Below are 25,964 nucleotides of genomic sequence, written 5' to 3'. Positions count from 1 at the left end.
GGAAACAGTGCGCTGCATTGACGAGACGCAGACAGATTATCTTGTTTGAATGGCTTTTCCAGAGCAGCAGCAGGGCCGGCACAACAATAGGTAACTTGTTGTAGGCACAACAAATCTAATATTCATTTAGCATAGCCCTTGTCGCAGGCTACCCCGTGGGGGCTCCTCCTGCTGGTACAGTAACTGTTTGTATTTGCATAATACGCTGCACCTCAGCAGCGCTGCTAATTGGGGCCGGTTGGAGGGAGCCAAAAGCCCCTCGGTGACAGAGAGCAGCAGCCACAATTATCACAGGAGACACAACAATGTAGGGATTGAAATAATTTCTTTTATGCCTGTATGGGACTCTCTTTTCCTCTCTGACCGCCTGACTTTTCAAAATAAAACGACCGGGGATGACTCGGCTCTCTGAATCTGGGCCCGTGGGCGACCAGACCTGGATAAAGGGCCGTTGCTGTTTGTTTGGTAACCGTGCAGCTCGACTTCGTCTGAAATCTCATAACAAGCACTAAGTTAGCCCTCATGCAGGGGTTTGTCAATAAGCAGCATGGAATATGTGTGCAGACATGCAAGTGTGGGCGGGTCGGGGGTGTTTGACATTGCTAACAAGCTAAAAAAAGATTCCTCTCTGCCCGCTGATTGAAATCATATGTGTGCTGCTGGTAACACTGGCAGAGCGGTTTGTGTTTCTCAATGCTCGGACATGACGGTCGCCCACGACGCGTCCGAAACCAGTGCGAGCTTCCCAGCGGTCCCTGCAGTTTGCTGTGGAGTGCTGCTCGAGGGATGTGCGTGACTGAGATTGGCATTTGTAACAGAGCTCCGGAGTCCGCACCCCAGATTTGGACTTGTTTTAATTTCCTTCCCCCAGTGTTCAAACATCTGTTAGAACACAATCACTCACACGCACCAATAAATGTGTTGAATGTTATTAACACATTTTGACTTCTACAAAAGCTGCACTTAAAACCTTGAGGCAACAACACGTAACGTTTGAAAGGTTTAGAGCGATCGGTAAGTGCTTTTTATTGTCGTGTGGTATTAATCAATAATAAAAAAAGCTGAATTTAATGGGCATTATCTGGGGCTCGTTGTCCCTACAGAGATGTTTGCACTGCACTTAATGAAACCTCTTATATAGTTCTAATTTAAAATGCTCTTGCTAAGGTTTGTGAATTTGGGATTCGCTACTTTTTAATTGGTTATATTATAAAGTTTAGGTTTTTGGTTGAACGTGTTTTCTGACCCTCTCCATTCGTATATGTAAAGTAGGTCATGTCCTCTGACTGCATCTAACTGGTCATCGTGGCTCCAGCTCTTCATAATCACCTCGGCAGCATCTTGAAGCCTTTAACAGACACATGAAAACCTATTTATTCATATTGGCTGTTGTCTCCCCTTGTGCATTGTAGCGTTTGAAAACATTTTTTTATTGTTTTTATGCCGGCTGTCTTTTATTGCATATATATGTTGTTTATTGCTAGTTTTATAGTTTTACTACCTTCACCAAGGAGGTTATGTTTTCAGTTTTCTTGTGTTTGTATTTTGTTAACACAATAATGCAAGAAAATACTTAACCGATTTGTTTTATTTTTATGACCCAAGGAATAAAATTCTGGCGCGGCTTCGGATCAGGAGGGGAATGTATTTTCACTTTCTTTGACATTGCGAGATTTGCCATTGTTCAATATATTTGTTGATTTCTCAAGGAATAATTCATGAATCATGATGAAGCTGAGCTGGTGAATTGAAATGTGGTTTCACAAGGGGACTGTTGGTCCTTGGTGTCTATATGAACTCTGCTGAGGGTCATTCTAGCTTTAATTTATGCGAAACACTGACTTTACTGAACTTTACTTGATATGCTTTACTTACTTTTACTTCTTTGCTATGACAGGACAAATAGTGGCAAGTGTCAGGCTCTCATTCTACTGATACGTCCAACACATTGTGAGATGCCACAATGATCCAGAACATACATAACATGTATTATTAATGCAGAAGGAGCGTGATGTGTGTAAGACCTCGATGTGTATATGGGATAGGGGGAGATCGATTCCGCCGGTCACTCAGATACTGAGAGAAACTTCATAACCTCCACAGGAAACAGGTGCTGAGTCAGTGAGGAGAGGAATGTCAGAAGAATGGGGAGGGAAGGGTAGCGTGTCTGAGTGTGCATGAGTGAAGTAGAGAGAGAGAGAGAGAGAGAGATGTGTGTACGTGTGTGTGTGAGAGAGAGAGAGAGAGGGTGTGAGTAACGCCGAGTGGAAACCAGGGAGCTGAGGAGAGAACAAGGGGAGGAGACTCTCCGGGGATTGCGTGCGGACATCAAATGTTTACCTGTAACAAAAAGAAAGGGGAAGGTGTAGAAGGGAAAAAAAGGAGAGGAAAAAAAAGGCAGTGGTTTACAGGGTGGGCGGGGACCCAAAGCCCAAAGCATGAGCTTCGCACGCAACTTAACAATACTACCTTTATGAAGACTGTATTGCGTTAGTCAGTGAGCACACACACACACACACACGCTCGTCTAAGATACCACTGGTGTTCGACTTGCACTCTCACCCACACACACGCTTCAAGGAATTAAACAGGAATAGATGAGTGTGTGACGGGGCTCACACTGTGGATTCCCGTGGAAAAGAATAAATGAAAAAACACCACAAAAAAAAAAGGAGGTGAAGAAATATGATGTGACTTTTAGAGGATGGGATCAAAAGAGGTTTCGGGACAGAGTAACTGACCCCATCTGGGGAACAGCTGGAGTCTCGGTTTGACAGAAGGGGGGTACTTGTGTCCGCCCCAAACTCAACCCAGAACCAAACCCCTCTGGAAGCAGATGTTCAGCACCCCCCCCCCCCCCCCTCATTGCGGTCGCCCTCGTTCGCTTTTCATCATAATTGGCCAAAGAATCAAGACAGAATGAAAGTCAGCCTCTGTTGTGGAAACCGTTGAGCGCCCCCGGTGGTTTACCGACAGGTGGCCTCTCGCACGCCTTCTCTCCAGGTCGCTGTCTGCCCGTCTGTCTCCACATCTACAGTATCTCACCTTATCTCTGGCTGAGAACAAAAGGCCACGAACAACCTGGGCTGCTGTAGGAATGATAATAGATTCCTTGATAAGGGTCAAATCTGGGGGTTTAATATTCCGAGTGGGGACTTCCTGTTACGATGTGTCTTACCAGGAACACATCTGAATCTTCTCGTTTAATATTATCCACCATTAAAAAACTTTTTAAACGCAGAAACTGGACTTCTTTATTTTGCACTAGTATCCTAAACTTCTTAAAATTTTTCAGAACATACACTTTAATTTCCCCCCAATGTGCACACAAGACGCCCTGAGAACAATTACACATTGAAACAATCACTCATTCTCATGTTGTCAGCTCTTCTCCCTGCAACTGTAAATAAAATGTGTCCATCACAGCCGTGATTGTCAGGATTGCGTGTAAAAGACAGAGTTACTGGGATTTAGCCCTGGGCGCCCTGCGGTCAGCACAATATGTGTACTATAAATAATATGACTGTGTGTGTCGTGTGATTGTGTGAGAGAGCGGGAGAGAGAGAGCTACACACACACACACACTGGGCTCAGGGTTTCCTCTCCTGCGAGCGTCTGCAGACGGAGCGCAGGTACAATGGAGAGCATTGTTCGGCTGGCAGGCCCCTGCGTGCCGGCTCCCCCTCCGTACCTGAGCACAGAGACAGGTGTATTTCTCCTAGTCACGCATAGCCCTGCCACACTCCCAGCTGCCTACACACTGCCACTGAGATCACACACCTCGAAACGCTTCTGCAGACAAGAGCTATGTGCTGATTACAGATACAAATTTGCCCCTTGAACACTTCACTTCCTCCTTTTCCTAACTACAAATGCAAAGTTATTACGGGCTCTTTTGCAAGTTACAAAGCAATTTAAAAAAAAAAAAAAATGCACAGGTAAATTTGCATGTCTGGGTGTCCAGCTGCTCATTCGCTGCATGGTTTTTTTCTGCAGGAAATTCCGGTGTTAGCCGTTGATAACTGGTGCTTTCATACTTGATGTTTACAAGGACACAGAAACCCAATAAGCCAAGGCACCTGTGGGTGAATTCTCATGGGTGACACTTTTGTGGGGCTCCAGCAAGGGTTCGTTTGTCCAAAGAAATGTTCCCCTTGTGCAAGGAGAGGAAATGAGTCGTGAATCATGTCAGCTGTACGGCACTGCCAGGACCGGGCCAAAAGTTCATTTAATTTCTCCTCAAGTGGGAAAATCTGTGTGAGTGAGCATCAGAACCCTTGTTACAGCTTTAATCTTAACGCAGGGTGAGAGGGGGAAAGGCCCCGCAGGGAGGGAGGGGGGAAGGAGCACGGTGATACGCTCAGAATGATTTTACCGAAACAGGCTCCAGCCCCCTGTGCGACCCTCAAAGGATAAGCCGTATGGCTAATGGATGGCTAGATGGATAATTTACCTAAACAGTTAACGCCAATCAAATGTGGAAAAATAACATGGTGGGAGGGGAGTTGTTGTTGGTGGTGGTCATTGATTACATGGTTTCCTTTGAAAGAGCCTCCCCTCCACTGAGCTGACTCCCTGAGGTGCTGGAGGGAGTCCAGTCCTATCAGCCCCGCAGCACAAGAGGATTAGCCCCTTTATCCCGGATGATACTAAAGAAAAGAGGTACACGCCACATTATGTCTTATTATACAGAGCAGGCACAAGCCATTTTTATTTAAACCAGTTTTCACATGAGTAATCTTGGGGCGCGTCACACTGAGAACCTCGCCGTGACCCCTGGTTGGCTTCACTTTGCCCGTTCCCACGCAGACAACCCCCCCCCCCCCACCCCCCCCAAAAAAAGAAAAAAGAAACGACCTGATGGAAGTCTGCGCGTCGGCCATATATGACCTGAGATAAGCTGCCAACTTTCAATCCAACCTCGCGTTGCCTGGCTGATATTTACCAAATTAATTCCCAGGTGGATGTGGAACCAATAACTCCCATGAAAAGTGGAGGGGTGGGAAAAAAAAGGAGGAGAGGAAACTGAGTGTGGCAGGCTGAGCGAGCTTGTGGCGGGGGCCGCGCCAGTGAGAGGGCATGTTGTTGTTGGGAAATACTTGTCATTTTCTCATGTACCCCTTGGTTTCCATGATCCCCCCCCCCCCCTCCTCCCACTCCCACTCCTAATAATGCAGCCCACATCAAACCATAAGATGGGCCGAGTCTTTAAATAGCAGCAATATGGCCTGCGTTATTGTAACCTTCTCCATCCCGTCTCTCCTGCCGCTCTGAGTTTGGGCACTCAGAGCCACATAAGGAAACATTTGTTCCCAGTGCAGTTGAATGGAGCCTTGTGTTGGGGGTAGTCAAAGAGATACAAGGGGAGAGGACATCCAAACAGTCCAACACAAGAGCTCTGCTCTGAAGCCCCTCTCTGTCTGAGCCGGGCCAGTAATGAATGTCCTCCAGTCTTAATCACTCTTGGAGCACACACTGGAGATATGACTGACTCCATTGTCCTCCGCGCTGTGTTTGTATGTTGAAAGCTGAAGTCGCACAGGTCATCACTTCCAGTAAATATTAGATCTGTTCCACCTAGACCAGGTGATCACTCTGCCGTCTCTTTGAGCCCTTTGTGCAGAGGAGATCTCCTCGTATCACCGGGTCTGTGGTTGTGTTTGTGGGGGGGGGGGGGGGGGGGGGGTGCACTGTAAAACAACTTGTTTGTGCTGCTGAAACATCTTTTCCCTGAATTCTCTGATGCATTCCTCCTTTTTTTCGTCCCATCTCTGTGAGCAGCGCTTTGTGCTCTCTGGATATGGTTATCCCTGTCACACCAATCTGGAAAATATTTGTGTGCACATTAGCGCATTGCATACCTACATACACGCACACTAGCGTCAGTGGAGACACGGTAGAGGAGGATGCAGAGTGAGCGGACACACACACACACACACACTTGACACAGACGCAGAGTCGGGCCTGCTGACGCACACACACACACAACATCAGATAATGCATTTTAATTTCCATTTAAGCTCTGTTGTGATGCTGACTCATTGCAGAGCAAGAAAGCACGAGGGAGCGCTGAGTCTGTTGTTTAAATTCATCACATAGTTTAGATAAGAGATAATTACCTCTTAATTACAAGATAATTACCTCCACTAATGCTTTAAATCAGCCCAGATTAATGAATAATGAGCCTCGGGAGAACTTTTGTGCAAGAAGAGGTCAACACAGTGAACCAGAAATAAATGTCCAACCTTCCTTTTCTTCCATTCCCCCTTTTTCTTTTCCTTAAAAAGAAAAAAAAAAAAGAATCCTTCACACAGCAGCGGTGGCTTAGGAATGTGAGACAGGAATGCTGTTGAGTTACTATAAAGGGGGTTTGATCAGTGAAAACAATGTCTTTGTGTTTTCATCCCCAGCTCTAGTCACGCAATGCTGTGTGCGCAAACCTCCAGCAACTGCTCAGCCCCAGCAGACAAGAAAGCCATCAAGTACCTGCAATTGACAGAATCGCGTGCAATTCAGGTACTCCTGGATTGTGTTGGAGCCGGGCCAGACGGGGAGCGAAGGAAAAGGCGGAGTGGAGCTTCACCTGCCTGAGAGCAGAGAAGTCAGAGGGGAAGGTAAAAGACAAACGACAAACACCCAAAACCGATGTGACATACAAGCTGATCAAATATAGTTTTTTGTGAGTTCTTTCCCGAAAATATAGGCTACTAAATTTCTTATTGGTTTAGTCTTCTTTGACAGACTATTTGGTTTAAGTGTTTTTATAAAAGTGCTGTACTTGTACATAAAATTATCAATGTGTAGGCTCAGTGGGGTTTGATATATATGCTACCTGGTTCCAGGATCTATCCTGTATCAAGGGGGTTTCGTGGATTTCTAAATTTAATTTCGACCCTTTTTTCCAAAAGCAGTTTGTTCCGATGCTTTAAAAGTACTGTATAGATATAAGTTATTATATCAAAATTAGTACTTGTTTAATGTTATGATTATAAGTTTACCTCCATATTATAACAGCTTTGTCCTCAATTAAATAATCTATTGCTTATTGTACATACAAAGCTAAAAATCTGTTTTTTCCAAAAGTTTATCAAATGATGATTAACTCAATTTTACAGCACCTTTTTTTATACAAGAAATGGAGCTAAAGTACATACAATACAAAAATATTGAAATTTTATTCAAATAAGAAGAGAACATATTCTAATAAAAATAAGAACATGTTATAGAAAACGATTGTTCTAATGTGCATTTAATGACCATAAACCTTATTTTCATTTCTCAGTCTACTTCTTTGGCTCTGCGCTCCATTCCTGGGAGTCCGGCCCGGGTTTTGCGGTTTCAGCAGAGCTATGATCCCAGAAATACAAGCAAGCCTGGAGGTGGTTAGGACATGAAAGTGAGGTAAGAAAGACAAGAGATTCATTCATGGGAAGGTGATTCAAGGCACCGACATCCCTGTATCTGTGCTCAGCGACAGATGATCATTATTACTCACTCCTACCGCTCACACAGGGCTCACACGCAACCAAGGGATCAAACTGACAGATGACAAGTGATTGAACCAAGATGATACCAGCTTATATACATAATAACTTACTTAGCTGATAATACTACTACCACTTCTAATAATAATAATAATAAGACCAACATAATTATATTTACTCTTCGATGGCAAAAGTTATACACAACATTCAACTATTACTTTAACATCACTTTATTGTATTTTCAGGTAAATATATATGTTTTGTCTATATGTGTAGATTTATGTATAATCATTCCGGATAATGCATTTTCTGCATTTTTTTATTCTGTAATACTTTTCTCCAGTTCAAAACTCTTTGGCAGCAACTTAAAAAAAACTCCATGTACCGTCATGCCTTGCGCGTCTACGTTGGGCAGAGCGCAGCATGTGCTTCAGCGCTCGGCTCCAACTATGGCTCAGTGCTGCTCGGGCTCTCCACGGGAGCGCACCGCGCCGCCGCCGCCAGAGGAGCTGAGAACATCACCGCACTGGAGCACCAGGGGGGAGCACTAACTTTTTCTTTTTAAACTCCTGCTCGTGGAAGTAACCGCTCCGAGCTTTCTGCCTGATTTGCCCGAGCGCAAATCATTTTACGCACGGGTTCCCCGGACGCATCAGGAGGAATTACACGCTGACCTTACAGCACTGACCCGTGTGGAGTTAATATTGTTATGGGAAGAACTTGTTCACAATGGAGTTGGATGATGGATTCTACAGTCCGGCCCCGGGTCGTCTTGTTGGATGTAAGGAAATCAAGTGCCGGGATGAGCGGTGTGTGTTCCTCCTGCTGCCCGGTCCCTGCTGCTGGACAGGCTGGGTGCCGGACACACCAGTCTCTTGGGATACTTCACGTGTGTTCGTGGGGCGCCAGTGTCATACATGGCCAATACCATGATATTCTTATGGAAAATACTTTATGGTGGATTTGAGGTACAATATCCTGGAGTATACTTTTTTGGGGGGACGGGGAGTGATGCTCAACAGATGTGCAGCAAATGTGGATAATGACGGGACGCAATCAACTCATCCAGCAGGTATGTGTGAGAACTCAAATTCATACTTCTACCTCATGACAGTGAGATGTGGAGAACTGACTGAGGTTATGTTAGAAATCAATTTCTGTAATGAAGGCTTGTCACAATGTGCAGCAGGTAGTCAGTGCTCCAAAGGGGTCCCAGTGAGGAATAAGTGTATTTCATCAACCAGGATTATTTGTTAGTTGTTGGTTTTTGACCAGAGTTTCTCACCCTACACGCCCATCTGGCCACTTTACTATTAAACAACAATCAAAGTTCTCCCATGAGAATACAGTGGATCTTGTATCTATAGGTGGGGTCTGAGTAGAACCTGTGTCTGAGGTGAGGTTTGGTGTGAAAGTCAATCCTCTGCGCTGTGTGCTCCACATATTCAGCTTCACCTGTTCCCTGCTCCGTTACTCCCTGGGCTCATTTGGCGCACGCACCATCTCTCTCTCGCTGACTCACACTGTCTCCGTTCTGTTTTGGCCGCATGACTTGACAACAGTGTCACTGCCTGACCCCAGCAGCCGAATCCCACCCATTCAACACGTTTCACAACACCTGCAGTGCAAAGTGTCCGCCACCCCCCCCCCCCCCCCCCCTTCACAGAGACGTGACCTGTCCTGAGTCGTGAAAGTCCAGGTGCGAGCCCATAAACTGAACTGTGTGGATACAGTGTCCACAGAAAGCAACCTGTACTCCAGCCACAGCTCGTACAGTGACTCCATTCAGGTGGGAGTAAATCTGTTTGGGCTCAGGGAGACCTGTCATTACTGCAAGCTGCTCTTACCCGGCCCACTCACAGGTCCAATCTGCGCTGTGGTTGATTCAGTGGAAGCTTTAGATTTTCTCCTGTAGCTGCCCAATGCCGGTGGAAGCTGCAGGTGCACGCCACCGTATTCAATGAACCTTCATAGGGTGAGGATTTTTATCAGAGAAGTGTTTGTACCTGTTCTGCAGAGTGGCACATCCATCTTTAATTCGCACACGGTGACATAATGGCACTGCATTCACAGAAGGTGTGTGTTCATGCAAGTTATCTGATGAAGCTTCCTCCTTCTCCGAGCACCTTCCTCTTCCTTCACTCGACCCCGTCCACTTCCTCCGCTAAAAGAATTCCAGCTATTGTTTGGGCATGGGGACAGAGCCCCACTATATGTCTGTGCACAGGGCAGCGCACAGACCGAGGCACCCCCCCGCTCAAGCCCGGCAACCCCCCGCACACCCCCTCCATTAAAAATCTTCTCCAAACAAGACCCCCTTTCTCCACTGAAGAGGGACCCTCTGTCTAATGCCAAGTGACTCTCATGGCCAGCATTGACGGTGGGACACTTGCTTCACAAAAGGAGCTGAAGTGTCAAATAAACTCGGTCAGAGCCCCCGACACACAAGAATTCCTTTATCTGGCACCCTGGGAGGCAGACAAAGACGGACTTTGTGTCAGTGACCAGGCCTTGACTAAAGACTGGGCCCTTTTTTTTTTCTTTCCTAACTCCTCTTCTCACAACTTCTGCCTCTTCCTCCTCCTCCTCCTTTTGTCATTTGAACGGCCGAGCGGGAGCATGTCTGTTGACGTGACCCCTGCTCGCCTGGCATCTGTCCTGCACATGGCCGACATCACCCCTGTGCCGCGTTAGCTCCGCACAAACACAGATGCGCCCAAACACGCCCACTTGCGTGCACCGTCGGCTCTTCAAAGCTGCCACAGCATTTCGGTGGATGTAATTGCTTTTTTATCCTTTCTGTTTACGTCTTGGTCCACAGCTGAGAAGAGTGGAGCAGGAATTTCTCACAGGGCTGAATGTGCTGGCGCTGCCGTCATATGATACGCTTGTGGTGAACCACAGCAGAGAGCCATACACACACCAGGGTCAGACTCGCGTAACAACCCTGTATTTACTCCACTCAACATTTCCGAGGAACTTTCGAATTCAGGTTCTGCCTTATTGTCATCTGCCTGATTTGTGTTGCTGCAGACATTTTTGAGTGCCCGTTTTAAAGCCAGTTTCCATTCCCTTGCAATGTCACCTGGATGAACTGGGTCACGCACACTTCAGACTAAACAGAGTCGAGCTTTTTCCTCACCTGAGGTGCTAATTCAGGGATTCTATCGAGCTCTTTAGCTTGGCCCTTGAGTTATATAAAAACCCAGACTGGATGAAAGAGCCCCCAAAGTGCTGGAAAAATGACCTCATACAGTGTTGAGGCATCAGAGCTGCACCGCCGAGACCATTCTGTGGCCCAGAGCCCGAGCTGGCCGGCCCCAGTGATGGACGTGTGCATCAGGCCCCCAGGTATGCTAACACACGCCTGCCCGGAGAGCAATAGTCCCCAGCACAGTGGTTAAGGTAAACAGATCAAGTTGCTGTGGTCGAGCGTGTTAATGGTGTGTTTATGGGCTTAGGTTGAGTGGTGATTTATCATGTCTAAACTCAACGCTCACCTCTGGTCCTTGGCCTTGATGGAGCTCCGTATCTGGCGCGTGTGTGTGTGTGTGTCGGTGTGTGTGTGTTTAATTGACATTGCACACAGGTGACAACGCCGTCTGAGCAGCGCGACCTCCTGGTGAACTGTGTCTCGATGTCACGACCGTTTCCGACCAGGGGATGGGGGTGGGGGGGGGTAAATGGAAAGCGAGAGAAACATTTATTGTGCATTAATTACACCCTGTTTTTCTAGCAGATATGCCGTCAGCATTACCTCATCAGGTCCGCGGGGCACTAAGCTCAAATCGCAGGAAAACCCCCCGATCGTTAGTGTCCGATAACCTTTTAATGAGCTCCATGAGAAATGTCCAAAAAAAGAATGCTGTTGTGTATCCCTTCATATAGAGCAGCATATAAACCCGGGCTGTGTGTGTGTTTCTGTGTGTGTGTGTGTGTGTGTTTTAGAATGGGCTCTAAAGTTTGTCTGAACAGGAGAACTGTCATTTATTAGTAGTGCAGGAACAATGGGGAGCTTGTCTCCAGGGGTGGTGGGGGCCGGAGGGGGGCCAGAGGGGGCCGGTGGAGCCATGGGAGGGTGGCCTGAGATTGGGCAGCAGCCTCCGACCAAGAACAAGCCCCTGTCTGATGGAGAGAACTGCTGACCCTTCCTGAGTAAAATGGCACCTTTGTTCCGAGGTGTATGTGTTTGTGCCTATGTGTTTATGTGTGCGGGAGGGAGAAGGAGAGCGGTTTTGAAAAGCTGGGAGCACAGTGTAAAGTGTTTTCTCTCTCTCTCTCTCTCTCTCTCTCTCTCTCTCTCTCTCTCTCTCTCTCTCTCTCTCTCTCTCTCTCAGCACTTTGGTTATTCTGTGCTAGTTCCAGGTTATGGTTGATAGATTCGGCTCTTAGGAAAAAGCTGAAAGAAAGAATATAAGGGTGAGAAATCAGGGCAAATTAATTATAGTGGTCTGTTAGTATGTGTACGCCGTAGTCCTCAGTGACCCCCTCTACAGATTGTAATTAGCCATTTGGCGTTCTCCTCCTGCCCGTTGCCCCAGTCTGTGCAGCATGTGAACAATTGTCTGCCGTCTAATGATGCTCATGAGGGAGAGAAACCGACGGGAGGTGAGAGGAGGAGTAAATGCTTCTGGGTAACGGCAGCAGATTGATGATTTCCTCCGGGGAAACCGCAGCTTAGTGGACAAGTGTGTGTGTGTGTGTGGGGGGGGGGTACTCCCTCCCAGTTGGGTACCCCCCCCCAAGTTGAAGGCAACGGACAGCCTGTGCCTGTGAACGTGAGTGGGGGATTCTTCCGAGTGACGCCTCTGGTTGTCACACTCAAAAGGTCCCAGATCCCCCCCCCCCCCCCCCCCCCCCCCTCTCTCACCCAGTGCTTTCACCTTATGAACGATTGACATGCACACGTCCTCTGACTTCCATTTAAATCCTGCTATCCTCTCTGCCCTTGACCTCCTGGGTGAGCGTAGCCAGTGGAAAGAGCGCACTGGGGCGATGGAGAGCACAGGGAGGTGAAAGAGGGACGGGTGGAGGGGGGGGGGGGGGGGAGGAGAGGGTCTTGTCCTCAACGTGCCCTCGTCCACACAGGGAGGGTAAACAGTGAATACACACAGCGCAGCACAGGAGCATCTCTGTCGGCCCGGACGCCAACAGACGGGGGGGAGAGAGAGAGAGAGAGAGACAGCGCTTCATTCATGCCACCACCGCAGGACGGCTGCCTGCACCACCCACCTCACTACGAGGACACTATGGATCTGCAGGACAGCGGCGGATGAGAGGTCCCTAGAATAGTCCCAACGTGAGACTGGGAATACGTGCATGTGAGGAAGGGGGTAGTTTGCGGTGCAGACAGTAGCTCAGGGTTTTCTTCCCACGCACAATACAAAGAAAGTGATGAGATTTAAGCAACCACCCCTAGATTTGAGTCAAAAAAAAAAATGTTGTGTGTGTTTGCACAAGCAGAAGACAGGTGTGTGTTCAGGGTGGATCCTCAGGGTGTCTCCTTCACCTGCCTCGCACGCACAAAATCAAAAATAATCTCCAACGCTTCAAATGCCAGACATTCCTCCCTCGGTTCTGCGTCTCCCACCGACCTCACTTGTTCTTTTCACGCTTCCGTTTTTGGAGGGAAAATTCCTCCCTTTGTGCTCGGGTCTCAAAAATGTCACATTCCACCGAACCTGTGACAACACCGGGTCCTTTACTCTCGCTGGGTGTGGGTCACCATGGCAGCGTCACTCGGTTTCCAGCGAGTCACACCTACACAAGTAAGCCATCCTCATTCAGGAGTCTGGGCCTTCTCTTTTCTTTTTCCCTCCTCATTCGATCCACTCTTTCACTCCTCTTCCCTTCCCTTTTCTTCCTCAGTGGGGGGGATAAAGGACACATTTTCAGTGTGAAGAGGAGCGTGAAATTTCCTGTGTGACCTCCCTGGGACACGGCGGGACCACCAGGCTCCTCGGTTGACTGTGTGTGGGGATATGTGTGTGTGTGTGTCCAATCCTGCGCTTGTGTGGGACATCCGTGTGACACTGACAGCTTTTCAGCGCTGGTTTTATTTGGCTTGTTTAAAGGGGACTGAATGAGGCCGAGTTGCTCTTCTCTCCATGTAAAAAAAGTCCAATTAAGCTGGATTGTTAGGAGTCCTGACATTTAGAAGGTGCAGACAAATTATCACGGCGACTGGGGGACCGGGTGGGGGGGAGACGGATGCTCCCGGGTTGGAGGCTGTCCTCGGTGTCTCTGACCAGACGCTCAGATAAGCATTCAGGGCCAAAGCGCTGTGATGACAGCTTAAACGACTGGAAGCTGTCCAGACCTCAGGCTGTCATCACAGGGCATCACTCGTCTCCCACTGAGAGACACGCAGCCATGTTTCCCTGTGTGCTGTGGCTGATTGGATTGTGAGGTTTAAAATCATCATGTCTGACTGATGGGCTTCACCAATTCGATTTTTTAACATTGTAGTATTTTATATATATATTTTCCCCTCCAAAAAAGATTTATTGTGGCATTGGAAGACTATTGATGTTGCAGTGCAGCCTATGGTTGAAATGTGAAAATGACTGCGATTATATCTAACACTTTGCTGCGCCCTTGTGGACAGCGTATGCAATAACAGTATAATAGTTTGCTGTGCTGCAGTTCCTCGTTTGTCCACTTAAGATTTGTGGTGCTAATGATCCTTAGTCGGGACATTGGGAAAGTTTATGATAACAATCACCTAAAGTAATAAAGAAGATAAGAAGAAGCTATTCTAATTTAAATTCGATTGTCCAGCAGTATTGAATATTTGATTGATTGAATACAAACAGAGACACGGTTACTAAACTGCATTAAAACTACACCTCTTAATTATTTTTCAGTGATTTTAAATTTCAAACAAACCTTGAAAAAACTCTGAAATTAAACAGAATCTAACTGTATGTCTACATTGGCCACCATTGGGATCAGTGTCTCATCCAACACATGTGTTGGATGAGTTACACATATGATGTGTTCCATCCAACCTTGAAATATAAAAATATGATTTTACTCTAATAAACAAGTACAGAAAAATTTAAATCCAAGAAACATCTAGCACAATGTATCTTAACAGGTCATATACACCAAGATTCTCAGCATCTAAAGTGCAACTGATGGAGCTAAAGGAAAAACCAGGCAGATCAATATATTTAATGCATTTCCAATTGTACTGAACAATTCATCAGTGTATTTTAACTGGATCAGTCTTCAACTTTAAAATTTTTAAAACAGTTGCTCTATAGATCTGTTTAATGCATCACTCTGGAAATTATGAACTCACATGTGCTTTACTGCATGTCGCCACTAGAGGTCGCCATTCTGCACTTGTCCTGAAACATTACACTCACTGTAAGTTACATTACAGCGCAATACAATATGGTGGGTCTTGAAGATATATATTGTATCTCCTCTGTAACTCATTTACTCTTATTTTTCTGTCATTTTATGTGTGACTTTTAAACTTCCTAAATCTCTTTCTGATTTTGGTAGTAGTTCTTAATGTTTATCTTGCAGATCACTCACTGTGTTTTGTAAGGGGCTATATAGACTATTGTTAGTATTTGTTATTATTATAATTATATATTTTCCTCCGTGGGGTGAAAGATATTGTGTTATATCACCTGCATTGCACTGGATGAAGTCAAATACCATATTTAATTGAAAACATTCTTAGATCAAATTGTTTTGATGTACAATATATCGATCTTACCATTCATCCGTTTAGTTTTTCCTTCACTTGACACCATATCACAGCAGAGCTTCATTCTTTTATTGGTGTGTGCCATATAATCATAGTTCACCTTGCTATGCACTAGGTGTCTCTCTTGCATAAGACTGTGTGAACAGTTATCCTCTACAGTTCATAGAGCGGTTGAGTTTTACACCTTTTCTTTCTTTGACGTCCACAGTGATGATATATTTATAAACGCCTCCAGTCCACAGCATGTGTTCATGTCTTTAACTTTTCACTGTTTAAAATAAACAAGTTAAATAGGAAACTTGTGAAATCTAGTGCAAGACAAATCTCTCCTTTGCTAAAATGTTTTTTTACAAACTGTTAATGGACTCTTATGACATATTTCTAAATTAATACGTTAAGTCAAACAGTTTTTAATCTCACAGTACGTTCAAGGCATTCCTGTTTGACTCTCTGGTGGAGAAAGTTTTGGTCTTTTGTTTTACCACTAGATGGCAATGTGTAGTCACGAGAAAAGCGACATCCCTGAGGAAAGCAAAACTTACTTTGCATGTGAGTAACCCTCTGATCTCTGGAGTAATGGATGCAGCCCGGCATTATTATCTCCTTATTGCCCCTCATTCTAGCTCATCTACCTTTTGAAGATCAAAGTAGCCGTGTGCCTCTGTGTGTACCGACAGCCGTAAACCCAGAGTGAACTTCAATAAAGCCAACTGTTCACTTTGTACATCTGTCGCTAACCCTTTGCCGGGCCTTACGAGATGAAATGCTGTTGAACCGAGAGAGTCAACTGTTGTGCACGGAGAGGTTACGCAAGAGCTTTCAGAATAATATCAGCAAACTTGGGGGTATTTATATTTCAGCGAGTGAAAAAGCAGCAAACAACTTTCGGCATTCAGTTTGTTTGTGTTGTTTGACTCCTGACGAGAAGACTTGGCAAGTGCTTCAGCTCTTTGTTGGTTCTGCTCCACCTCTGCGAGCGGTGCACACATCGCAGGGCAGAATGAATAAATACACTGCTGACATGTTTAAGGAACAGGTGGGGCCGTCTGTGTTTGTGTGACAATAATGCAAACATCATGTCAGATGCAGTTCAGTTCCTGCAGGTGTTCTGTATAAGTGCGTTTGAGCTCCAAACTAAATCAGGTGTTAGTTTAGCACATTATGTCGTGGCCCAAGTGTTAATTTGTTATAATTGTTGTTTCTTGTTTCATGCATTTGACTGGACTAACTAATCTGCCAAAAAATTCAAATAACTTCTCTGCCTTCAGATCTGTATGTGAACTTGCAGCCTGTGTCGAAATATGATTAGATTCCTCCGCCTCAGATTTTTTCAAATGAAATTCCTTTTGCATATTCACCAGTTTCTTTTAAGTTGCTCATTTTGGAAGGCCCCGTCTTCCGTTTCCTGTCAGTGTGTTTAGTACATTGTTGAACTCGGACCAGTTTGCCTTCAACAAATCAAATGTGAGAGTATGCAGTTATTCAGGTTCCTGTCAGTTGCAGATCATGGGAAAGTTTTTTGATGGGAAGAAGTCTTAGTCCTAAGTGAATTGTTCAGTTGTGTGTTCTGTGAACTGGTGCACATGTTGTGAACTCGATGGGAGTGGTACTGTTGCATCATGTTGCATTTAAGTTCCAAGGTAAATTATGGCACAGCGTAACTTTAGTGCATTTGTATATCAGTCCTGTGTGTTTGTGTGGACACACCTCTTGCAATGTGTACATGTGTATGTCAAGTTGTTTCCAATCTACCGCTAATCAGATTTCTCCTCTAGGGGACTTTAGCCACCTTAAAGAGCCGTGCTACAAAGTTGCGCGCGCACAAACAGAGGCACGGACCTTCTGCATAACCTTTGTCATATTTCAAACGCTGTGCACAGTTCCTCAGAATCCCTTTTATCTTCTCCTCGCTTAGAACCAAAATCAAATTTCGACCTGTGGCCTTATCAGAGCTGTTGACCACATGCTTCTGCTCCTGTTCCTTTCTTTTTTTCTTTCTTTCTTTCTTTCCATTTCACTTCTATTTATTCTCAGTGAAAGTGCAAGCTTGCACTGCCCACAGTTTACTTTCAGCTCTTTGTGGAGAGCTTGTTGACATTAGCACCTGCGTCAAATCTCATTCTTTTCCACGGTGGCAATTGCTAACACCGCAGCAGAACGGTTGCAACACTGCTCCTAGCTGCTTATCTTTGCCAACTCCCTAATCCTTCCAAGCTTAATCATCTCTTCATAGTAATCGATCAACTTAATCCATCAGCAGCTTCTGACACCAGCTACCGCAGACCAGTTGAACTGGGAACCTGACCAGACGTGTCGCAGGCAGGCAGGTACTGAAGGAGCTCTCTTGCCTCAAGGGACAACATCTTTGTTTTTCCCCGCGCTGCTCATTGCAGACGATAGGTCGAGGCGTGGCAAAGCGGTTGGGGGGGGTGAAGGTGAGGCTGAGGTAGAGATATGGAGGAGGAAGTCTGAGTGGATATCTGTCTCGTCGGTGGCTCAAGTAAACCTTCGTCTAGTTAATAATTGACTCTGGAGTTCACTGTCTCTCTGTACTTTGCAAGCGGGCAAGACTTTAGGAAAACCTTTGTTCATTAGCCTCCTTTTTCACATTTCAAACCGCCTAATGCATTTTCTGGCTATTGCATTAACCACATTTTTGCAGCTGTGCAGTAAGGCAGGGCATGTGTGAGCGGTTCTCTGCAGCTTGTTCTTACTGCTCAGTGTATTTGCTCCCTGTGGTTGATGTTAATGGGGTGTTGTTAGTGGCAGCAGCTCCTTTACAGGCCTTCTCAGTGTACGTTGCACCCCAACACTCAACACTTTTTCATCCTCTACGGGTAACATCGGCAAAACCCCCAACATGAATCTGGAGGAAACCCGAGCATAATGAAAATTAATAACTACGCTGTCCCCTAATGCTTCTACCCCCAGTCTGTGCTGCAGCTTTCAATCAGCAGCAGCCCAGATGGAGTGCATGGACGTTGGTGTGTGTGCGTGTGTGTGTGTGTGTGTGTGTTTAGCTTGACTGTTGCGTAGCTGGAGTGCAAGCATAAACACATGTGTATGCACACATCATTACCTACTAACACAGTGAGAAGCCATGGTGCATTGGTGTGTGCTTGGTGTTTTGGTGATGGTGCTGTGAGGAGAGTTTGTGTGGATACGTACAGTGCCTTGCATAAGTATTCACCCCCTTTGGACTTTTCTACATTTTGTCATGGTATAACCACAGATTAAAATGTATTTCATCGTGAGTTTATGTAATGGACCAACACAAAATAGTGCATCATTTGGAAGTGGGGGGAAATATTACATGGATTTCACAATTATTTACAAATAAAAATCTGAAAAGTGTTGAGTGCATATGTATTCACCCCCTTTACTGTGAAACCCCTAACAAAGATCTGGTGCGACCAATTGCATTCACAAGTCACATTTGCAAGTCACATAATTAGTAAATAGGGTCCACCTGTCTGCAATTTAATCTCAGTATAAATACACCTGTTCTGTGACGGACTCAGAGTTTGTTGGAGATCATTACTGAACCAACAGCATCATGAAGACCAAGGAGCTCACCAAACAGGTCAGGGATAAAGTTGTGGAGAAATATGAAGCAGGGTTAGGTTATAAAAAAATATCCAGAGCTTTGAACATCTCTCTGAGCACCATAAAATCCTTGGAAAAAAGAAAATGGAAAGAATATGGCACAACCGCAAACCTACCAAGAGGAGGCCGTCCACCCAAACTGAAGAGTCAGACAAGGAGAAAATTAATCAGAGAAGCAACCAGGAGGCCCATGTTTACTCTGGAGGAGTTGCAGAGATCCACAGGTGAGGTGGGAGAATCTGTCCACAGGACAACTATTAGTCGTCTACTCCACAAATCTGGCCTTTATGGAAGAGTGGCAAGAAGAAAGCCATTGTTGAAAGGGATCCATAAAAAATCCCGTTTGGAGTTTGCCAGAAGCCATGTGGGAGACACAGCAAACATGTGGAAGAAGGTGCTCTGGTCAGATGAGACCAAAATTGAACTTTTTGGCCTCAATGCAAAACGCTATGTGTGGCGAAAACCCAACACTGCCCATCACCCTGAGCACACCATCCCAACAGTGAAACATGGTGGTGGTAGCATCATGCTGTGGGGATGCTTCTCTTCAGCAGGTACAGGGAAACTGGTCAGAATAGAGGGAAAGATGGATGGAGCCAAATACAGGGAAATCCTTGAAGAAAATCTGATGCAGTCTGCAAAAGACTTGAGACTGGGGCGGAGGTTCATCTTCCAGCAGGACAATGACCCTAAACATACAGCCAGAGCTACAAAGGAATGGTTTGGATTAAAGAATGTTAATGTCTTAAAATGGCCCAGTCAAAGCCCAGACCTCAATCCAACAGAGAATCTATGGCAAGACTTGAAGATTGCGGTTCACAGACGGTCTCCATCCAATCTGACTGAGCTTCATCTTTTTTGCCAAGAAGAATGGACAAACCTTTCCATCTCTAGATGTGCAAAGCTGGTAGAGACATACCCCAAAAGACTTGCAGCTGTAAATGCAGCGAAAAGGGGTTCTACCAAGTATTGACACAGGGGGGTGAATACTTATGCACCCAACAGATGTCAACTTTTTTGTTCTCATTATTGTTTGTGTCACAATAAAATTTATTTTGCACCTCCAAAGTACTATGCATGTTTTGTTGATCAAACGGGAAAAAGTTTATTTAAGTCTATTTGAATTCCAGTTAGTAACAGTACATAATGGGAAAAAGTCCAAGGGGGGTGAATACTTATGCAAGGCACTGTATGTTTGTCTGTGTTCCTCTGTTCGTTTACAAAGCCTGCACTCCTCCATCATACACTCCACCTACCTAACCTCTTCAAGACCTCTCTCTCTCTCTCTCTCTCTCTCTCTCTCTCTCTCTCTCTCTCTCTCTCTCTCTCTCTAACACACACGTGCGCGCCAACGCCACTTTTTCTGTTAATCCCTGAGTCGATACAAGCTTCAACTTGAAATCCCAACCCTGTGTCCCACAACGTGTGTATATGAATATGGATTATCCTATAACAGTGACATCCGTGGCCTGTAAAGACAGGGTAGTATTTGGAAGCACCGATGTCCAAGGAGCTGCTTACTGCTTCTCAGAGGCCTGACAAAGAGCCTGGCCTCGAGGACATGGTAGAAGTCACTCAGGTGAGGCTCGACTTTTCCGCTCCTGCCAGAATTGTGGCGCCACACACCAGACCGATTGGCCCGCGCTCCGGTGGGCCGGGTCCGGTCGAACCAGCGGGGAGAGGCAGGGAGCGTATTGAGGGAAGGTTCTGGAAAATGTGAGCGAGGTGGTCAGGGACCTGGTGGTTACTGATGGCAAGCGCTCCCCCCAGCCAGCTGCCAGCTTATCGACTTTAACGATGTGAGCGAGCGATGGCCAGTCCCTCTGCCCCCTGGGTCTCCGTGTCCTCCGCGCCCGCCAAGGCAGCGAGAGTAGCAGCGGCGCACCAATAAAGCCCCACATGGTACTGATTGAGAGGTATTACTGTTCGGATTCCCTCGCTTGCGCTCACTCAGTCACCGAATCATGACGATCAAACAAATTGGAGCAGCTCAGCACGTTTGATAATCTTTAGGCCCCGCTCTACATTCCGTTATTCATTTAAAGAACAGGTTTCCTAAAATAACGTAAACACTCTCCAAGGGCTAAATTGCTTTTCCGAACATGAGTTTAGTCAACAATGAACTTTTCTTTGCATGTTTTTGCCCTAGGTTTTTTGGTTAGAGCTCGACGGTGGAGCACTGCGGGGGGGAAATCATTTGCCAGTCCCCTTCCCTACTGTAATTTTCAGCCCACCTTCTCTATCCCCTCCTTTCCTCCCTTCTCCTCTTTGACTGAGCTGTTTTGGAAGGAGCTCCAGGGCCAGCATTCATTTAGGAGACGCATATAAACTGGCATTAAAAGGCAGCATGGTCTTAATTAGCTGATGCAGCTCATATGTTTGGTGTGATTGTGTAATGTTTATACTCCAGTGTTTGTGTGTGTGTGTGTGTGTGTGTGTGTGCGTGCGAGTTGTGTCAGGCCACCGTGCTAATTGCCTAGCCTGACTTTTATTACTCCATACAATGTTGTAACACTGCCGAAATGAGACGAGCAGAGGACATCGCTGTCACTGGCTAATGATCGATTACCATCGCCGTTGCCAAGAAAACGTCCAATAGCAGCGATTCATTTACCTTCTCTTCCTTGAGCAACAATGAGCTTGCACTCGAAACGCCAAAACATGTCAGGAGTGGGAAATAAGTGGAATTGATCTGCCCTTCCTTACAAACTGGTCTTGTGATGTTTCGGTGAAACGCAACAGAAAACACACATGAGCTGGCAGTGCACGTGCGGACCTGGGCTGCAGTGTTGTTTAAGCTGTGGTGTTTGAGCACGAGCCGATGATCTACACATAGAGCCTCAGCTCCTCAGGTCCCGATGTCGTCTGGCCCTTCCTCTGTCAAACTACCTGACCTTTTTTTGGCCGTACAGTACAGCGATGACATTTGGCCTCGTCATAAAGATGCTACAACAGCCATAAAGACACCTTACGATGTCTGGCTTTCTGTAACCAGGCTATTAAGCTGTAAAGACCCATTGTAAAAAAAATTATCTAGATTGACTCCGATTTAGTTGAGGAGGGAGCAGAAAAGATAAAAAGGGCCTCACTCAGTTATACTTTCATAAACCTACAGTGGGCTTGGTTTTTACCGGTAAGCGCACAAGGAAATTCTCTGAATTCCCCGAACTCACACCCTCATTCTACTTTTGCCGCCCTGCAGCCAGATGGGCTTGTTTGTGGCACGTTTGGCATCACGGACAGTTCAATTTCTAGTTCTGCACAGGAGGGAGTCGCTGCTTTTCCTGCCTCCAGTTTAGAAATGTACTTTACTTTATAGTTAATACATTGGACTGAATGTGTCGGAGTGAAAGAACAGTGTGTGGGGACAGGCCCATCTGAGTTGGCTCACACACAGTTATTGCAGTGTAGGTGGGCTGGATCACACAACTGTCTGGCCATACTGCAAGTCATCCACGTGTAAGTTTGGACACGCCACTCTCCTACCCTTTTCCTTTTGTCCCTCGCCTCCTCTATCTATCTTTCTGTAATTGTGTCCCAGACCCAGACATGTCCATAAATAAACGGGGTCTCCTTCTCCTCAACCAGACCCAAGCCATGTTTATGTTCCGGCCTGTGTTGGGGGGCCATCTGGACCGCTGGGTCCGCCTCGCTGCTCTCCGAGCTCAGGTGGAATCAAGATGTGCCACCAACACCAGCATCTGCCTAATGGACTAACACAGGCTTAAAACACAACCGCTGGGTCACAGTAGATAAACTTTTTCTAAACTTATGTTGGACATTAAACAATCCTTGACTCCAGTCCAACACATTCTTGCTTTAACGCTTTGCAGTCTCAGCGTAGCATTTTAAAACAAGACAAAAAAGATGACCCAGAACATCTTGAGTCACTGTCGCAATATAGTTATTTACTCTGCATCTGGAACCCTAGTGAATTAATTAATGTTATTAAATGTTCTATCGTTAGGTTTTCTAGCTCCACTGCATGATGAATCCATGTTTTCATCAGTAATCCTACCAGAATGCAAACTGTACTTCTCAGTCAGGATGGCATAATCTTCCAGTTCCTGCTTTACTTTTACACAAGCTGTTGAGTAAGTGAGAGAAATATTTCATGACAGACATTGGAGGAGATTTTTGGGGTTTATTTACATTAGCTGGATGTGGTCTCCTGGTCTTCATGTCATTTGGTGCAGGAGCCAGGCTATTAAAACTAATGAACACTTATTACCCCGAGTTGGATCCTGAGCTCCTTGCTAAACATCCCCTCTGTAGCTGTTTGTTTTACTTGTACCTGATTATTCAAACAGAGCAGTAAAACACGTGGCTGAGCCTCTGCCTCTGGTCTTTACAGGTTGCCTCATAAACAGTCCGATCTGTGATACGCGATTGGACGTGAGAGCCACAGTTTTTCTATGAGCAAACACGGGTGGTCTTGAATTTTCTAATCATCGTGGCTCGCGGCCAGCCTTTACCTGAAGGACAATGCAATATCCTACGTGTCGGATCATCGGGATGTTGTGTCACTTCTAGAAAACTGTGTTGTGTTGAGAACAACACAGTTTATAATTTTTAAGTCCCTCGACTTGTTGAGGGTGGTGACAGATTAGCTTGGTCTGCGCCAATCAAGACATCAGCTTCGCAAATGTCAGAGCACGAGGCCTCCAAGAACTCGGCTGAAACTGTCCGACGTGCCGTGACGTCTAATGCTGCTGACGAATTCCTTTGCGGATGTAGGAATGTCTCTTGAATACACTTAGGTGGTTTACAGTTTGTCGGATTGTTTCTAAGTAAGATCCAGAAAAAAACTAGCGGATGCATTTCCTTGAAGCTGTAAGGATCCCCGACGGTTCAAGGAAGAGACCCGGATTAGGGGTTGGAGGAGTTTCTTTCACTTCCTTTAATATTGCAAGGGGAATAATTCATGGTTCTTGAGAAAAGATAAAAATAATAACATTTAGAGAACTGTGTGAAATTTGGTGCAGGCCGATTTGAATTTAAGGGGACTACTGGGCCTTGACGTGGGGATGTTCTCCGATAAAAAGTCCCAGAAGATAAACTTTTGCTTCTATAGTTTACAATGTAAATCTGTCGGTAGTTTCACGTCCGGGCCTTTATTTTTATTATTATGGTGTTGGCTTGTTTGATGGATTTATACTTGTTTGCTGATCACCAGGTGTCAGATTGAAGATTATAGCGACACCAGTGTCTAAATAAAGCTTGTGTGCATGATGTACATCTGTGTGCACGACCTCCTCAATGCATCCGTGCAGATCGACAGTGGCAGTCGAGAGCGATGGTGAGTGACACATGAAAGTGTGTGGTTCTGAGACCTTTTGTGTTGCATACATCAGCTTCGAACAGCTCGGGCATTGTCGAGGGGAGGAAAGAGCTCTTTCTTCTGACTCCTCTCCCGACACTTGTGGCTTTTTAATATGATACGCGCGTACGGAAAAGCATGGTCAAATAAACAGCGTGTTAAGTTTCCACGTGTCTGTACCAATCCGTCAAAAAAGAAACTAAACAAGATGGAGCTCGACTTTTATTAACGCCCCCCTCCTCCTCCTTCTGCCCCACTGCTTCTGCCCCCCCCCCCCCCCCGAAAACCCCTCCCACTACGCCTGCAGCCCTTGTCATCCCAGGCTGGAATTTCCCTCAAGTCAGCGTTGGCCATTTTTGACTTGTTTTAACGCTAATTAAATATTGTCAGAGGGCATGCCACTTAATGGCACCTTTGTTTGGCAAATACACGATAAAAGAAACATGCACTTCTAGTGAGAGAGAGGGAGAGAGAGAGAGAGCTTAGACAGAATGGAGTGATAAGCCTGAAAATGAGACACAGATTGAGGGAGAGACGGACAAAAAAAAACAAAAAAACTCCCTATCTACTTTTCTGCCAGTCACATTAGCCCTGCACCCCCGAGGAGGAAGCGTACCAGCCCTTTTTTCCTTTTTTTCTTGAGTGAAACCCTATATGGCGAAATTAAAAGGTACAGCTTCATGGGCTGCTATGTCTAGGTCACAGCAGTGGTTCTAACACTCTTTGTATTACATTTCACTCAACATGCTATCATTGTAGAAATCTGTAATTAGATATAGAACACAAGGCACCACACCTATAAATCTAGCACAATATAATGGTCTGTGTTGGCTTGATACTCAGACTCCACCTACGTCAGTGGCACAGCTGGCACTCTGTGTGTGTGTGTGCGTGTGCGTGTGTGCGTGTGTGTGTTTACTCACAGGTTATGGACTATATATCGGTCCCTGTTGTACTTCGTCATTCTTCAGCTTTGCTCTAAAGAGTTTGGGGATCTCACAGCAGCACGAAAACCAATATTTTATGACCCTACTTACCCCGTTTGTACTAAAAAAATCATAGAACCAACTGGCAGCCCGGCAAAACAATGGAAATAGCACTTTAGAACATTACGGCATGACGTGACGACAAAATATTTAGTACACGTATGGGCCCTGGGCAGCTGTGTGAAGCAACATAAAGAAGCAGAGAGAGAGAGAGAGAGAGAGAGAGAGAGAGAGAGAGACGCTGGCCAAGCATTGCGAGAGAGCACGGACGACAGACCTATGGAAAGAGTTCCAGGTCCTCGGAGTGTCTTAACTGTAGCTTCTGGTGGAGGAAACACTGAATCCTCACTGCAGGGCCTTCCTCTGCTCCCTCCTGCAGCGAGGGGGCCTCCGAGGTGCCTGATAGTGCATGTTTTTCTTGGATTCCTCACAAAGTCTTTCCTCCTTCTCCCCACACATCTGAAGATGTATTTTTTTTTTTTTTACTGCCGAACAGATGACAGAGGGGTAATCCTTTGGTGTCTTGCCACCCCCCAACTGACTGTGCACTTCCTCTTTTTTGTTTTGCTTTCTCTCTCGTTCTTTACCCCCTCTTATCAGCTAATCCCTCCGTGTATTGAAAGGTCAATTAAGACGCTCGGTTGATAGAAATGTTTCGGAGGCCTGGAGTGTGTGAAAACGCATTGAAAAGGTGTGTGTGTGTGTGTGTGTGGGGAGGGGGGTGGGGGAGATAGGGAAACAGAGCCTTATGGTGCAATTTGATTTAAAGTGGAAATGTGGCAGGAAACTCTAGTCTGTCCAGGGCTCGGTTTTGCTGCACGAGTGGTTTGGATCAGGGATTG

The 25,964-nt window shown here is 45.9% G+C and overlaps 1 long non-coding RNA gene across 2 annotated transcripts in view; it reads left to right on the top strand.

Moving 5' to 3' along the window:
• Positions 1-6,383: 6,383 nt before the first annotated feature.
• The window catches only part of LOC128459073 (uncharacterized), a 53,219-nt gene continuing 33,638 nt past the window's right edge, over positions 6,384-25,964 (top strand). The window contains exons 1-3 of one of the 2 annotated variants that reach the window (XR_008342096.1): positions 6,384-6,614; positions 7,283-7,401; positions 7,828-8,556. This is a non-coding gene — a long non-coding RNA (uncharacterized LOC128459073). The other variant, XR_008342097.1, reaches the window with a different exon arrangement.

This window comes from Pleuronectes platessa, chromosome 16 (assembly GCF_947347685.1).
Source record: "Pleuronectes platessa chromosome 16, fPlePla1.1, whole genome shotgun sequence".
NCBI classification, from domain to species: Eukaryota; Metazoa; Chordata; class Actinopteri; order Pleuronectiformes; family Pleuronectidae; genus Pleuronectes; species Pleuronectes platessa.
The sequence above is the reverse complement of the archived record's forward strand: the minus strand, read 5'-3'. Positions and strand labels throughout refer to the sequence as shown.